The following is a 17104-nucleotide window of genomic DNA, read 5'->3' on the forward strand; positions in this document are numbered from 1 at the left end:
GCAGTGGCGCGATCTCGGCTCACTGCAAGCTCCGTCTCCCGGGTTCACGCCATTCTCCTGCCTCAGCCTCTCCGAGTAGCTGGGACTACAGGCGCCCGCCACCACGCCCAGCTAATTTTTTGTATTTTTAGTAGAGACGGGGTTTCACCATGGTCTCGATCTCCTGACCTCATGATCCACCCACCTCGGCCTCCCAAAGTGCTGGGATTACAAGTGTGAGCCACCGCGCCCGGCCTTGGTATAATTTTTTTTAAAATTTTTCACCTCATCAAGTTCCCTAAAAGACACATCAAATTAATAGACTAGGAAAATAATCTCAAAGTACCTCTCTTGCTTTATAGTTTTTATTCTATGATCTCTCATGGAGCTAGGGAGAGTTTTTTAACTATTTGGTGATCTTCATATGAAATATGCCACTAAAATAAATATTATATTATTTAACATTTTTCTCTGAGTTTTTAGGCTATCTGGGATTTAAAAATTGCTAAAAACTCTAAGCCAGCCTCCAAGATGAGTCCTGATGAGCCCTTATTCCTAGTATTCACACCCTCATGTAGTCTCCTCCCATATTGTACCAGAGTTGGTCTGGGTGACCAATAACATACAGCAGAAGTGATTGGACTAGCAAAGCCAGGTCATAAAGGGCTTTATGGATGCTATCTTTTCTTTCTTGCACCACTCACTCAGGGGGAAGCCAGCTGCCATGCCATGAAAACATTCAAGCAGCTCTCTGGAGAAGTCCGCTTGGCAAGGAACAAAGGTCTCCTGCCAAAATCAGAAAGGAAATGAGACTCCCTGCAAACAGTCATGTGAATGAGCCCTCTTATAAGTGTATTGTCCAGCCCCAGTCAATCCTTCAGATGATGCAGATCCGGCTATAAAGACTCTGAGCCTCAACTATCAGCTAAGCCATTCCAGGTGCCTGACCCACAGGAACTGTGAGATGATAAATGTCTGATATTTCAAGCTGCTTAATTTTGGGGGTAATTTGTTATACAGCAATGGATAACTAATACAAGTCCTAAAACCAAATGAAAGAGCCGTGCAGGAATAAGATACACAAATTGGAGTTACATTCTGCACCAGGAATTGGTAAGGCTAGCTTAGTCTCTGCTCTGGTTCAGCTGGAGGATAATTGTCTAACTTCAGGAAAAGTTTGTCCTGTGATCGTGACAGTCCCTAGTGAGGTATTTTTGCCTCATTTATCCTTGTATTGCTAGCTCCATCACATCACTTGACCTGAAAGAGGGCCTTGATGAATTCTGGTTGAATGATTGACTGAAGAAATAATGAACACCTTTGTTTCTTCACTTAGAAAAAGGTGAAGGCTTATTGTTGTTCCATAACCTTCTTCCAAATTTGATCAAATTAAGTTAGGGGATATATAATAAGAGTGGCTGGAGCATTTTGATCTAGCAGACAAGAATGCTTGGAGATGCCATCATCCTCATGGATGATTTACGGAATGGTGGACTATCAGGGTCTCACTCCTCAGTAACAGGGAACACATATATACTTTGGAAAAATTAGCTAATGAAATATCATGTAGCCATTTGAAACAATGTTGCAGAACTATATTTTGTGACTTGAGATGTTTATAATATTTTGATCAGAACAGAGTCTGCCACATTAAGTAGGATCTTACTAAATATTTGTTGAATATGTAGCTGAATGGAGGTTTAGAAGAGTATAAGCTATTTTTCATATAAAAATATTAATATATTCAAAGAGAAAACCATACTTGGTATAATATTTTTCATGTCAATACTCTGGTTGTGGAAGCTGTTGGGGTGGCAGTGGCATAAGGAGCTGAGTCCTTGAATGGTATGTCTGGGTAAAAATTTATGGTAAGTGGTTTTTCCTAAATAACCTAGATTATTTTTCTAAAGAACTGGATTATTTTTTGTTTGGCTCAACAATGAAATAATGGGCATAAGCAACCTTGAGGCTGAGCTGAATTGCTGTCCATAATAAAAGAGATGGCCTTATATGGCAAAGGAGGAAATAGTTAAAATATATTTGAGCTACTTTTAATGTCCCCTTTGTGAGGGATTATACATAGGAAAAAATCCCAGTCTGAGGAGTCAAATCCTTGTATTACAGACTGTCTGCAGTCATTAATTAATGGAGTAATGCTAGTTAAGATTCATCTCTCGGCCAGGCGCGGTGGCTCACGCTTGTAATCCCAGCACTTTGGGAGGCCGAGGTGGGTGGATCACGAGGTCAGAAGATCGAGACCACGGTGAAACTCCGTCTCTTCTAAAAATATAAAAAAATTAGCCGGGCGTGGTGGCGGGCGCCTGTAGTCCCAGCTACTCGGAGAGGCTGAGGCAGGAGAATGGCATGAACCCGGGAGGCGGAGCTTGCAGTGAGCCGAGACTGCGCCACTGCACTCCAGCCTGGGTGACAGAGCGAGACTCCGTCTCAAAAAAAAAAAAAAATTCATCTCTCTGGGCCTCAGTTTCCTTATTTGTAGAATGGGAGCATGCAAGTTTGGAGACTGTTTGAAGTGAATCTTGGTATTTGTGGAACAGACCAACAGAATGATTGATGAGCAAAAAATATACACTGGAAATAATTGTTAAAGTTGGTATTGTTTTCCATTTCAAATTTTAGAGTTTTAGGGACGGGATAGGGTAGATTATCTCTGCTAATTTTTGTGTGTGTGTGTGTGTGTGCAAAGATGATAAGCATTCACTTAGAGTCTCCAATTGAAGCAATTCTCCATTTTAGAAGGAGACTATAGAGTTGCTTGTATACTTTCTGAGCAAGAAGAAGAAATCTTTTTTATTTCTATCATCATTCTTAAGTGAGAAAAATGTCAGCATTTTTAGGATTGTCATAGCTTCCTGATATGTCATAGAAAAAGAGGGAAGATTACAAAGGAGCAACTTAGCACTTACCTTGCTGTCTCTTCCAAAGTAATGCTTCTCACATTAAAAAGAGGTAGTTAGTAAAATCAACTTTAAAAAATGTACATACTCTGTCTAATAACACTTGCATTTTCTAGACACACCTACAAGAAATAATAGTCTCATTTTTTATATTATTTCTTGGCCAATCACTTTATTACCCAGGTTGACCATTTCTTCATCTGAATGTTTTGGTTGCTGGTAATTCCCAAACCAAATGGATCCATAAAAAGAATAATTTGAGATGATTAAAGATATTAAAAGAATTCAGTGCTGACTTTTAAGATGATTTTAAAAGTTTCACAAATTTTTTTTTTAAATTACATCATCCTTGAACAGGGACTTTACCTGTTTTGCTCACTGTTAACCTGTTAACCCAACAAACACTCATGAACGAGCAAATGAATGAACGGCAACTATGATAAGGACAACGCTAATTCAGATTTAGAATGTTTTATATATGTATAAAATATATTAATACAATGTTTGTAATTACATATTATATACTATATTTTAACACGTATTATTTTGTTTAGATATATAAATTATATATTGTATATATAATTTAAAAATGAGCAAAACAGGTGTATAAATTATATATTGCATTGAGCAAAAGAGGTTTATTAATTATATAGACACAATATATAAATTATACACCTGTTTTGCTCACTGTTAAATATGCAGTATATTTTATATAAATTATATACACAGTATATAATTTGCATACACAAATTATATAATTTATATAAAATATACTGCATATTTAACAAAGCTTTCCTAGTATGCTTGCTAAAAGCTCACTGACAATGCCTTTTAATGCACATTCACGCATTACATGCATTATCACACACCCCTTCAGCAATCCTTCATATGCTCCTGGCTTCATCTGCTTCCAATTCCAGATGTCTCTGAGATGACCAGCTTTGTGGGTTCCAAGCAACTTCACACACTCACTACCTGGAAGCCTCTTGGTCCCAGCCCCAGTGCTTCTCAGTTGACATTGAGGTGTGGACCCCTGCAGTACTGTGCTTGGCACCTAGGCACATATAACTGGAATAGTGGAGGAGTTACATGCCTGTCTTAATTTGCTCAAGCTGCTGTAACAAAATACCGTAGACTGGGTGGCTTATAAACAACAGAAATTATTTTCTCACAGTTCTAGAGGCTGGGAAGTCCAAAATCAAAGTGCTGATAGGTCTGGTGTCTGGTAAGAACCTGCTTTCTGGTTCATAAATGGTGCCTTTCAGCTATGTCTTCACATGGTGGAAGGGGAAAGACAGGTCTCTGAGGCCTTTTTTATAAGACACAAATCCCCTTATGAGCCCTCATAACCTAATCACCTCCCAAAGTCTCCACCTCCTAAAAGCATTACATTAGGGATTAGGTTTTAACACATGAATCTGGGGGAAAACACAAACATTCAGAACACAGCAACATTATGGGGCAAGTTTTGATCTGTGAGTGATGGAAAGTGGTGGATATTTCCCCTTCTTTCCCTCCAGTAAGGTGGATGCTGCTGAGATGTTTATTCCACCTCCTAAAGGATGCTCCAGTGAGGTTGCGCCCTCAGACATACTTAGAGGTGATCAGCCCAACTCAATGTTGGCTCATACTGGCTCTGCCTCCTTCCCTGCTCCACTCCCCATACCCCTCACCCTGGCTCCTGGGCGTGGATTTCCTAGTATATTGCTGGCCCAAGCCTTTGCCTCAGGATCTACTTTCTAGAAAAGCCAGGCTGAGGCAATCCCTAATGTTTGATTTTGGGTGCAGTTTCTACATCCAGTTTTTCTTTTTCATTCCCGTAGGTCCACAACTTAACCACCACTCTATTCCTTCTTGAAAGGAAGCAACTGTTCTAGAAATAATGAGATAATCAACCTATGGCAGGGTAATTTTCTGGGATGTTAATTTGTGTGTGTGTGTTTTTCTCACCATCAACCCAAATCTGCACACACAATTTTCTACCAAAAGTAGAAGGTACTTTGACTTATTTTCAAAAGTCAAAGTGTTTTGAAGAGTTTCTAAGCACTCTTAGGGCAGTCAGAAAAGAAAAGAAGTCTTTGAGAATACTTGCCAGAGGAGAGGGCAAACTTTGCTGAGATATTAAAGAGAGAGGGCAGAGGTCAGGCTAAGAGACAACTGTGGGAGTGACATGAGAGGAGTGTGGGACTCATGCCCTCTTTGTGGCCAACCTCAGAGCAAACAACGATGTGCTTTGGAAGGCTGGTCCCCAGGCACTGGGGTGCCAGCCTCAGTAAAGACTCCGAGACATCATGTATGTATGGCAACTGAGACCTAATGCTTCAAGGGAATAAACGCTGGTACGGTGGGCAGTCTGGTGGTACCTAGCACGGACCCATATCAGGAAGAATCTTCCTGATGTCTTGGCCTGAGGTAATACCCCAAGAACTTATCCCAATCCTGAGGTCAGTTCCAATATTGGCACGGCTAATTGCTTGCCACACTGTGTGGATTCAAGAAAACAAAGAAATGGACGTTCATCACACATCCTGTTTTTGTGGACTGGGATTCACACATGTAACAAGCCTTTTTTTTCTGTAGTTGATTAAATTTTTCTGTGGTCTAGGTGCCCCAGATCTATACAAAGGCACCCCCATGGACTTGCTTAGATTTTTTCTTCTTGCTTTCCCTAAGGAGGTAGGGGCATTTAGGGAGGTGTTATTCAGCTCATCACCACAGCCTCAAAGAACGCTAGTTGAGCTGTTGAACTGTTTGTATTCTGATTGTAAGGATTAAAGGTCAGTAAAGGCATGAAAAGAATTAGCCAAAGCTAGTGACAACCCGGTGAGGCAATAGCATTGTTGGACTTAATGTTATGTTACTGCCACTGACTGCTGCAGGTGAGTCTACAGAAGCTATGCCATTGAAGGTCATTCTGGTCAGAAGAATTGGCATTTGGATGATTTTGTTTATAATGAATTATTTCTCAGAAAATGGCTTTATGCCACTACTTGCTATTATTTTGATGAACAAAAGCCTGGAATAATAAAGGGCAGTATGTATGGTGTAGTGTGTGCACATGTGCATGCATTCTGGCTCATCATAAACAAAAGCCAGTTATTTCTCAAGGGACATAGGGTATCCTAAGTGCACTGCTGAGAGAGGCTTATATTTGTAAAGATAGTGGGTCACATGATGAAATGATGAAACTGAATTTGCTGGCTTTTCAGGCTCTAGTTGTTTATCAGGAAACCTAAGAAAGTGCATTGCTATAGCTTGTGTTAAAATTCCAAATGATAAAGGCAATTGGCAAAAGCAACTTGGACACCCACTCCTTCTCCTTGGCAGGGGTAACCTTTCTTTGACAAAAATGTTATTGCTCTTGAAACCTACGCTAGCATGGGAGGAAAGTCGTTGCTGACCATTGACTCTGGAGGGGAGGAATCTGAAGATGCTGATTAACTTTTAACATGCATCTATATTGTGCCAGGCACTATGTCAGGAATTTTGCATATGCTACATTACTTCATCCTGATTACAAATCAGAGAGAGAGGGCATATTCATATCTCTTTGGGTAGATGAAGGAACAAAGACTCCAGAGTTACCCAGCGGGTAAGTCAGTACTGTATAAGTCAACTATTTCTACATAACCAGCAGCTACAAAATCACAGTGGCATAAAAAATAAACATTTTATTTCTTAGTTCTCTGTGAGGGGTCTGGGGTGGCTTTGTTCCATGTGTCTCATTCTGAATCCCAGGCTGGAGGTGTGTGCTACCAAAACTACTTATTCTCATGGGAATGGCAGAAATGTAAGCAGGTAAACCCAATCACACAAGCACGTTGCAAGCCTCTGTTTGCCTCTGCTTGCCTCATGGCCACTAAAACCTCATTGGACAAAGTAAGTCATGTGGCCAAGGCTGAGGGAGCAGGGAAGTACATGCCTCCTATCACTGGGCCGTGACAAAGGAATGGGTATATGATACTTCTATGGGAAAGAGAAGACTTGGAACCAGTAATTCAGTTACCACAGTGAATACCAGAGATTGTATTCTAACATAGGTGTGTCTCAAATTCTCAAGCCCAAGTTCTTTTGGCCATGCCAAGTATGGTGAGGAGGCATTTCAGTCCAATGCAGCTTCTCGTGGTACAGCAGGAGAATGACGTGTGAGGCTGTGGGAGGCATCGAAAGACTGTGTGTGCAGTGCCCCAGGGCTCTGTCTTAAAAACTCTCTCCTCCATTCTCCTCCATTCTCCTCCCCTCCCCTCCCCTCTCTTCCCGTCTCCTCCTCTCCCTTCCCCTCTTTCCTCCTCTCACTTTCCTGGTGATTTCATCTAGTCCCATGGCTTTAAAAAGCCATCTGTGTGTGGATGGCTCTCATTGTTTCTATCTCCAGCCTGGACTGCTTCCCTGCACTTCACATATACTCAACGTCTCCACTCAGATGTCCAATAGGCATCCCCAACTTAAGACAGCCAACCCTGAACTCCTAATCATCTTCCCCCAAATCTGCTTCCCTCACCAAGATGCTTTATCTCATCTCAATAAATGACAACTGTGTCCTTTCATTTGCTCAGGCTGAAATCCTTGACTCCAGTCTTCTTCTCATAACCTACATCTGGCCCACCAGCAAATGCTGTCAGCCCTATCTTAATATTTCCAGAATCTAAACACTTCACATCATCTTCACCACTATTACTTTGGCCCAAGTTCCCATCATTTGGTGTCTGGAATATATTAATAGCCTCTTAACTAGACTTCCTGCATCTGTTTTTTCCTGTTTTCAATAGCAACAGCAAATACCTATTTTAACAGCAAATACCTATTTTCAGTAGCAATCAGAGTAGTCTTTGAAAATGTAAGTCAGATCTTGTTATTCTCCTATTCAAATTTTCCCTGGCCTCACAGCTCACTGACAGGATAGGACAAAGTTTTCATGATGGCCTAGAGGTTGCTACCCACTTCTCTCTGGCCTCATCTCCCATTGGGCCCTCCCTCCTTCTCTTCTTTCTAGGCACATTGGCCTCCAGGCTATCTTCTAATATACAGGTTTGCTCCCACCAAAGGCCTTGATGAAAGTTCCTCTCAATGCTTAGAAAGCTCTTCCCTGAAATATCTAAGTGGCTTTGCTTAAATGTTCCTTCTTAGTAAGGCCTTCCCTATTTACTATCACAACACCCATCCTTCCCGAAATCCTGGCACTCCCTATTTCCTGTCTCTTCTTTATGTTTTCTTAGCACTTATCACCCTCAACTGCATATTTTTTCTTGACAAATTGTCTCTCTTCTAGAATGAAAGTTCAATGAAGGCAGGACCTTTTGCCTGTTTGATGTACTGCTGAATCCCTCATACTTAGAATAATGCCCAACACATAATAGGTGCTCTGCAAATACTCACTAAATGGATCCTTGATTGTGATGGTGGCAGAACTGATTATCACTCCACTAGTGGTTGAGCACTGGGGGTTGTTAATTAAATGGACTTCAAAGCAGGGAGATACTTCTAGAATTTAGCAAACTGAGGCATGCATGCTGTGTGCTGTTGGTTAAAGGGAAATGCCGTAGACACTGTAGTGCGTTGTTCAAATTCCCCTTCAGGGTCAAGACACTCATTTCTCTAGCTGCCAGCAGGGTTGGATGCTAACTGCTGATGGCTGAGTCCTTTTCAAGGAATTTCCCTTGTTCAAGGGAGCTAAATTACCCAAGTTGATACTTTCTCCCTCGGGGCACCAGCATTTGATAATCAGCTGATCAGGGGTATAAGCGCCTGGCCTTTGTGCCACGATAGAGACAAGTCTGAAGGGTCACCTCAGCTTCAGAGCTCCTTATGGAGTCCACAGTGCAATTCTGCTTCTCCCTCTGCACTGTCCTACTTCAGTTACTGCCCAATAAACCTAATTCAAAGCTCCATCTCAGAGTACGATTTCAGGGAACCCAACTCAAGACAGGCAGTGATTTCCTTATGTTTTCAATTAGTCATTCAGGCAATGTTCATTAAATATTTACTATTTGCCTGGCATTGAGAAAGGATCTAGGGATGCAGTGGTGAATATGGTAGACGCTGGCCTGTGTCTGCTTGCTGTCTGGTAGTTGAATAACTTGGGAAAATGCAATTATAGGGCTACATGATAAGGATGTGAAGGGGGTAGTCTCAGGATACAGATATTACCCATTACTGCAAATGGTAAAGTCAGACTGAAGCAGAGAATGTACAGGCATGAGGAGGAGTATGATATGTGGCTAGAGAGATAGGTAGGAGTCTACTCAAAAATGAACTTGTGAGTCATAATTGGAGGACAAGGGGAAATCTCAAAAGTGATGAGACATTTCAAATAAGACATAATCATATTGCTTTTTTAGAAATTATCTTGGTGATAGTCACTGTACAGCCTAGATCAGTAAGATCTACTGATAACAAAATTCTTATGGGTTCTAGGTTACGCCCCCACAAAGCCATCTGTCAGATTGTTCTCTGATTCTACAAACACTCCACTTTCCCTTTTAGTGCATTCTTTTTCTTTCAGTCTGGGACTTAGGTCCTTGTTGATCTGATTGTATTTTCCTTTAAGCTAATATTAGGGAGAAATCTGTCTGGAGCATGTGACTAGAGAGGGAGCTGGGGGTTGTGTCTTAGTGAGAGAGGTGGAAGTAAGCAGTAATTACACTGTATGATTTGTGTCAGTTCATCTCCCAGAATTTCTGGGATCTTAATCCACATTTTATGGATCAGTCACTTAATACTGTTACTCTATTGTAGTAATTTGGGTGTGTGCTCTATTGCCCTTATTCAATTGTAGGTTATTTGAGGGCAAGACTTGTGTCCTATATGTCTCTTACTTCACTATGCACTGCGAGAAATCAACTCTTGAATTTTGGTTGATAGAATGAATGAGTGTATCCTGCTGGTGGCGATGGGAGGGAGACACTTGGAAAGTATTAATAGGAAGAGCAAAGAAGCAACAAACAATAGCCAACGGCACTCTTAACACTGGTTTTCTGTGTACAATTCATCCAGAAAGTCTGTGATAGGATATCGAATGGTACATATTAATTATAGCTTTCTTACTTCTGCTTTCTATCATGGGTGGGGATTTTTTTAGATAGTTGAAGAGAAAGAAGTAATTTTTGGGAAATGGCAACAACAGCAGTAATGAGTGGAACTTTGGGGAGAAAAATAGCTGAAGAGGATCATTAGGACTTTTTTTTGTATCATAAAATGTAATATGCTTTTTTGGTGCCTCAGAGATTTTAGTAAATATTTAAATTACTTGTCCGCCTCTGCCCGGCCGCCCCGTCTGGGAAGTGAGGAGCTCCTCTGACCGGCCGCCCATTGTCTGGGGTGTGAGGAGCGCCTCTGCCCGGCCGCCCATTGTCTGGGGTGTGAGGAGCGCCTCTGCCCGGCCGCCCCTTCCGGGAAGTGAGGAGCCCCTCTGCCCGGCCACCACCCCGTCTAGGAAGTGAGGAGCATCTCTGCCTGGCCGCCCCGTCTGGGATATGGGGAGCGCCTCTGCCCGGCCGCCCCAACTGGGATGTGGGGAGCGCCTCTGCCCGGCCGCCCTGTCTGGGAGGTCTACCACGGAGGCCAGAAGCAATGTTGGGGCTGGACGTGGTGGCTCACGCCTGTAGTCCCAGCACTCTGGGAGGCCGAGGCAGGTTGATCACTTGAAGCTAGGAGTTCGAGACCAGCCTGGCCAACATGGCGAAACATATGAAAAAGACAACAGACAAACCAACGAACCAACCCAGCGACAACAAAACAGGTCTACCCTGGAGTCATACTCTAATTTTTTCTATTTTCCTCCCTTTCTGATCCTTTATCCCACTTTCTTTTTCTTCCTCTTCCTTCTTCTTTGTCAAATAGAGGATTGAGTTATTATCATTGATCCATACAAAGTCCCTCTCTCGTTTATTTTCTTTAATTCCCACTCCCCATTTCTATTCCCCGTCTTCCCATGTGCAACCTTCCTAATATGTTTGATATGCATCTTTTTGTTTGTATGTATTTTTAGAAAATATTTATTGTTTTGTGTGCAAAAAAAATTAATAAAAAAAGAAAAAAAAAGAAATTACTTGTCAATGCTTATATGAATGCCAGTTTTTATTTTTTGTAGGATACTCATGCTGAGATGGCATTAAAGGCTCAGTTTTAGTTATGTGTAATACTAGGAAACCGAGATTTCTGTGAGGCTGCTTAGAAAGTCCTCTTTAGTTGCAGTGAGCTGAGATCGCGCCATTGCACTCCAGCCTGCTGACAAGAGTGAAATTCCGTCTCAAAAAAAAAAAAAAAAAAAAAGTCCTGGCATTGTGGCTCATGCCTATAATCCCAGCACTTTGGGAGGCCGAGGCAGGCGGATCAACTGAGGTCAGGAGTTCAAGACCAGCCTGACCAACCTGGAGAAACCCCGTCTCTACTAAAAAATACAAAATTAGCCAGGCATGGTGGTGCATGCCTGTAATCCCAGCTACTTGGGAGGCTGAGGCAGGAGAATCGCTTGAACCGAGGAGGTAGAGGTTGCAGTGAGCCAAGATCGCACCATTGCACTCCAGCCTGGACAACAAGAGTGAAACTCCATCTCAAAAACAAAGAAAAAAAAAAGTCCTTATTAACACAAAGAATGTCCACAGCCTTGTCTTGGGGAATGGTCTGTCCCATGCACAAACTTCCTGAGTCTTGTAGATAACATCAGTGACAACAGCGGGCACCAAAACCGGTCACTTGAATCCTCTGGGAGATGTGTCTGGTCTGCTCACCAAAACATCCAGTGAGCCAGAACATTTCTCTCTCCCATAGGGACCCTTTGACTTCCTTCTCCTTCTCCCATCCTTTAATAGATTCAGCCCCACTCCAGGTTCTAGGAGAAACTACAATCTTGGGCTTCTACCCAATATGCTGGACCATTGAGTCATTTGGGCCACTTATTTGCCTCAGACCTTTCATCTTAATTCTTAAGATAGAATTTCTTTCTTGTCCCTAGATTCTCCCTATGCCCCGAGCTACACTTGGGAGCTCTGCCTTGTTCTCTGGGCCTCAGATCCCACCTTGGCAACCTGTCAGGGCACTCTCCTTGTTTTTTTTGCCTGGCTTTTATCCACCTCTGGGGTTTTGTCTTGATCCCAGATTAATGCCTTGGTCCCTCAGTTCCCACCTGGCCAATATCCCTAATACAGGTCCCTGATTCTGAAGAGAACCTGCTCCAGGATTGTCCGCCACTGAAGTGGAGTGTACAAGGGCTTTGGAGGAAAGCAGTCTTGCATTCAAATCCAGGAATGACCGTTCACTACTTCTGTGACCTTGGGCAAGATTCTTAGCCTCTCACAACTACAGTTTCTTTATCAGAAAAAAATGGGACTATCAGTATCACATCTAAGAGTTGTGATGATAAAATGAAATAACTAGTAAAGCATTTAAGGGCTCAATAATGCCGCCAGCGCTGCTGCTGATTTCATTTTCAGCCCGCCTCTGTGAGCACAGTTCTATTCCCAATATTACTGATAATCACCTGGATCATCTGTTCTAGACCTTGGCCCTTCCCAGACCATCATGTTCCATTGTGGTTCTCGAGGTTATGCCTCAAACAGGTTAAAATATGACAAATAGAATGTACCTTCATGGAAATCCCGGGTTTGTGTGCTTAGGTACTGAGCATTGTTTCACAGAGAGAAAAAGGACAGATAATTATTTCCCTGCTATTTTTGATACCCTTTAGTCTCTTTGGCTTGTATTTGTGTTAGGTCCTTCCCCAAGCGGTGTCTCTAACTTACTTTCACAAGTAGTCCAATATGCAAATAGTTACTGCATATCAACCAAGCCAGGCACAAAGGGGGTTATCAGGGCTTATAAGATAAGTACTAACACTCAGCATGTATTATGCAGCAGCCGTTGTCTCCTTCACATCCTGTATATAATCGAAATCTCACAAAGCCCAGCGAGACAAATATTGTCCTCATTTTATTGCCTGAGTAAATTACAAGTTTCATCAGAAACAGAATATGAGATTTTAGTACATATAAGTTAGCTGAGACATCTAACCAAAGAGGTACAACAGTAACTAAGTCTTGCCCTGCTAATTAATTGACCTAGTCTTGTTTTGTCAAAATATATTTGCAGAAGAAAATATCTAAGCAGGATCAGAGATGGTGTTTCCTAAGCCCTTCAAGTTAAGGATACAGAAACCACACCAAGAGAGGTTATATGACCAGTTGACTGACGTAATAGGGAAGGAAGATTGAAACTTGGGCATCCTGTTCTTAGATCGAGATTTTAGAAAGAGAATAGAGAAGGCCTATAATGTGAAAACACCAAGTTAAAGTAAAATTCTTTTCCAGAATTATATATTCGTAGTTTTTCCACTCTGTCCCTGGGTCTGCTTTTCTTTGCGTCCATTTCTATTTTCACTCCTGACCAAGTGCTATTATGCCTCTCCTGCTATGTGAGGGGCTGGACAGAATGAGAGAAAGACATGTGGCCTGTTAGGAGTCCACGCTGCTGCTCTTTGCCCTTAGAAAACTATCTTAGGAGGTTTTGGGGCTTTTCCCCATTGCTGCTGTTATTACTAAAGCTTTTCTAGCAAGTTTCTACCATTCTGGAGTTTCTGTTTTCATATCTCACTATTAGAATCATAGTTTGGCTCTCAGAAGGCAGGGAGGATGGGGGTGGGGGGCAAGAACAGAGAGTGCAGCGGAAGCAACAGTCTGCAACCTCACTGGGGCCCAACGCACGCTGGCTCACTCAGCTGACCACGATCCTTTCCACCCAGCCACCAGCTGGCCAGCATAGAAGATCAATGGGGACTGCCCAGCAACCACAAAGTTCCCAAAGCTCACCCTCAGCCTCCCGCCCTCCCGTTATCACAACAGGAAAGAGCACTGACAAGTTGCCAGAAATTATTTCTCACCCGTAGGCTCACTTTCCCAGGTATTTACATCTTTTAAGACTTTCATTCTTGCTTGTGGAAAGGGAGATTTTGTTCAAGGTGGCTAGATGCTAGTCATTAGCTGGAGGCATGGCTTTGGTGATAAGGAGTCTCAGAAAGGAAGCTCTGGAAGTTGTTAGACCTGGAGAGAGACTGGATTTTGTGTATTTGGAGAGTTAGCTCTTCCTCCCAGTTTCCCTTCTGTTAGGGGCTGCATTACGTTCCTGTACCATTTCACATGTTGCAGTCCTAACCTCCAGTACCTTATAGAAGGTGAGCATATTTGGAGATGAGGTCTTCAAAGAGATTATTAAGTTAAAATGAGGGCTTTGAGGTGGGCCCTAATCATATATGACTGGTATCCATACAAGATGAGAAAATTTCAACCTAGAGAGAGACACACACACCAGACATGTGTGTGCATAGCAGAAGACCGTGTGAGGACACAGTGAGAAGACGGCCATCTGCAAGCCCAGGACAGAAGCCTCAGAGAAAACCAAACCTGCTGACATCTTGATCTCAGACATTTTGCCTCCAGAATTGTGAGAAAATAAGTTTCTGTTGTTGAAGCCACCTCATCTGTGGTGTTTTGTTGTGGAAGTCCTGGAAACTAACACACCTTCCCTTCTGCTGCCAGAGTCTCCGAAACCAAGATATCGGGCCCATCCTCATGTATTGCCTCCCCTGTTGGACTTCCCATTCCTTCGTGGAAAAATTCTGATTGTCTAAACTCTTTGCAGTTCCTTTAGGTCCTTGCTGCATCCGAGACAGCAGAGGAAGAAGATGAGAGAAGGCAATATCTTTTTTTTTTTTTTTGAGGCAGGGTCTTGCTCTGTTGCCCAGGCTGGAGGGCAGTGGTGCAATCTCCACTCACTGCAACCTCCACCTCCAGGGTTCAAGTGATTCTCCCACCTCAGCGTTCCAAGTAGCTGGGACTATACAGGCACACACCACCACACCCGGCTAATTTTTGTATTTTTTTGATAGAGATGGGGTTTTACCATGTTGGCCAGGCTGGTCTGGAGCTCCTGACCTCAAGTGATCTGCCCCCCTCGGCCTCCCAAAGTTCTGGGATTACAGGCATGAGTCACTGCACCTGGCCAAGAAAGCAGTATCTGAAAGGTCTCCTGGAGGCAGCAGGGAATGCAGTAACACAGCATTCTCAGGACTGGTTAGCTTCTGAAGAGAATATCCTGGGCCTTGATGTTTTCAAGCGTCAATATCCCTAAGTGGGTGTGTGTGTGAGAGAAGGGCATGGGTTATCCTGGAATGATACATAGTGTAGAAGAACAGAGAACTCTGATGCTAATTACAGAATGAAAAATTGAGACGAGAGAAAAACCCCAAACTTGGGTTGACTGTGTATAAGAAATACTAATTACAGTCATTTCTGTGAACTGCTTACCATTGATAGCTAATTATCATGCAGCATAACAATTATGTATATCATTAAATATGTATCAGATTAGTTTTATTTGATTACAATAATAAACTCCAGAAACATACAATGTCAGGCCTAGAAGAGGACCTTGGGGATCAATGTCTAGGTCTTTCCCTTCATGTTTGCAGACGCTGAGGCTAGTCTGAGGCAGATGTTTTTGGCAATGCTGGGATAAGAACTAGTTTGTGGCATTCCAACTACACTCCCCATGGGAAACCAGCATGAGGTTAGAGCCGGAAATCAACAAGAACTGCATCCTTCCGGACTGTTCTATTGAAGTGGTACCTACCCCTGTTGCAGTTCCTTCACATCACCTAGCAGTGATTGAACTTATCCTGTGCATTTGTTTGTCCTGTTTTCAGGCTGTAGTATTAGAATAGTTGCTCAATAAATAGTTCTCAGATGGAATCAATGAATGAATGATTCCTAAAGGGAAAGACTCTGATAGAAGGATCCCATTTTAGATGTGTTGACCAGCCCTAAAGGCCAGTGCTGAGGTCTGACACCACAGTTTTCTTTCTTTCTACATTCCTTATTTGATAATAAGAATCATCTGAGAAACTTTTAAAATATACACATTCCCAGGCCATTCCCCTGGAAGTTCAGCTTTGGTCAACCTGGGTAGGGTTCCAGGAATTTTTTTTTTTTTTTTAAACACTCCAGGAATTTGTTATGTTCAATATATTTAGAAAACACTAATGACTATAGTTCTACCATATCAAGAGCATGTTGATCAACTCACAACCTAAAAGAAATAGAGAAAACCTTAATTTGAGCATTTCCAGGAAGAAAATTTCATGTTTAGACACCACTGGATTGTTTAAAGAATCCACTGGTGTTGATACAATGGGTAGCATCTGAGGAAAATGAGCATGCATATGCTTTTAGCAAATTATGCCATGCCAGGCACAGCACTAGGTGCAAGGGCGGGGGGCGGGGGTGGCAGTGGCATGTGACAGATGAAATCCCTGCATATAAGAGAGCCCACTGTTCAGCGGAGAGACACAGGAGAGACTAGGCAATTCTTCCCATTCACTTAAGTTATAATTTACATAGAGTAAAATTCACCCTTTTAAGTAAGTGTACAGTTCTGTGAGCTTTAAAAAACACAGTTTTATCCCCTTCAAAAGTTCTCTGTGTCCCTTTGTAGTCAAGTTCAAGGGTGACCAGCTGTCCCAATTTGTCTAGGACTGAGGGGTGTCTGGGATAGAGACATTCTGAGCTAAAACTGGGACAGTTCTAAGCAAATGAAGGTGATTTGGTCATCCTATTAAGTCAGCCTCTCCTTCTACTTCCAGCCCTCGAAACCGTTCATCTGTTTTTGGTCCCTATAGTTTTACTTTTCCAGTTTGGAATCATACAGTATGTAGTCTTTGGAGTCTGACTTCTTTCACATAGAGCAACGAATTAGATAATTTTTTCATGGTGTTGTATATATCAGTAATTTTTTCCTTTTTACTGCCGAGTAGTATTCTACCACATGGATGTATTACAGTTGTTTATCCATTTCCCAGGCAATTTTAACTGAGTGTAAAATCTGTGTTAGGGTTTGAGTGACCTCTGCCATGGGAATAGGGGTGTGCTGCCCCTGCTACCTGCCTGCATCTGGTAGGACTACTCTCTGTGGTCCTGTGAAAATAAGCCTTGCCCGTATGAACTTCCACTGCCATCTCTCCATCCCACAACTTAACATATGAATGCAAGACAAAGGAGGAGGGTGGTGAGCAGAGATTGGATGTGACACAGCTCTGGCAGTGCTTACTCTGAAGGATTCTAAAGTACTGCATACACCTATGTAGGTTTCATTTTACCCTGGAAATACAGCCCCGAAATAGAGCATGAGCATCAGAGAGAGGAAGTCAGTTGCCACCTTGCAGG

At 42.5% G+C, this 17104-nt stretch overlaps 1 long non-coding RNA gene across 1 annotated transcript in view; it reads left to right on the top strand.

Moving 5' to 3' along the window:
• Positions 1 to 723: 723 nt before the first annotated feature.
• The window catches only part of LOC131381939 (uncharacterized), a 33577-nt gene continuing 17196 nt past the window's right edge, over positions 724 to 17104 (top strand). The window contains exon 1 of the long non-coding RNA XR_009211015.1: positions 724 to 918. This is a non-coding gene — a long non-coding RNA (uncharacterized LOC131381939). The remainder of the gene's footprint in view (positions 919 to 17104) is intronic.

The sequence above is a fragment of the Hylobates moloch genome, unplaced genomic scaffold (genome assembly GCF_009828535.3).
Source record: "Hylobates moloch isolate HMO894 unplaced genomic scaffold, HMol_V3 SCAFFOLD_19, whole genome shotgun sequence".
NCBI classification, from domain to species: domain Eukaryota; kingdom Metazoa; phylum Chordata; class Mammalia; order Primates; family Hylobatidae; genus Hylobates; species Hylobates moloch.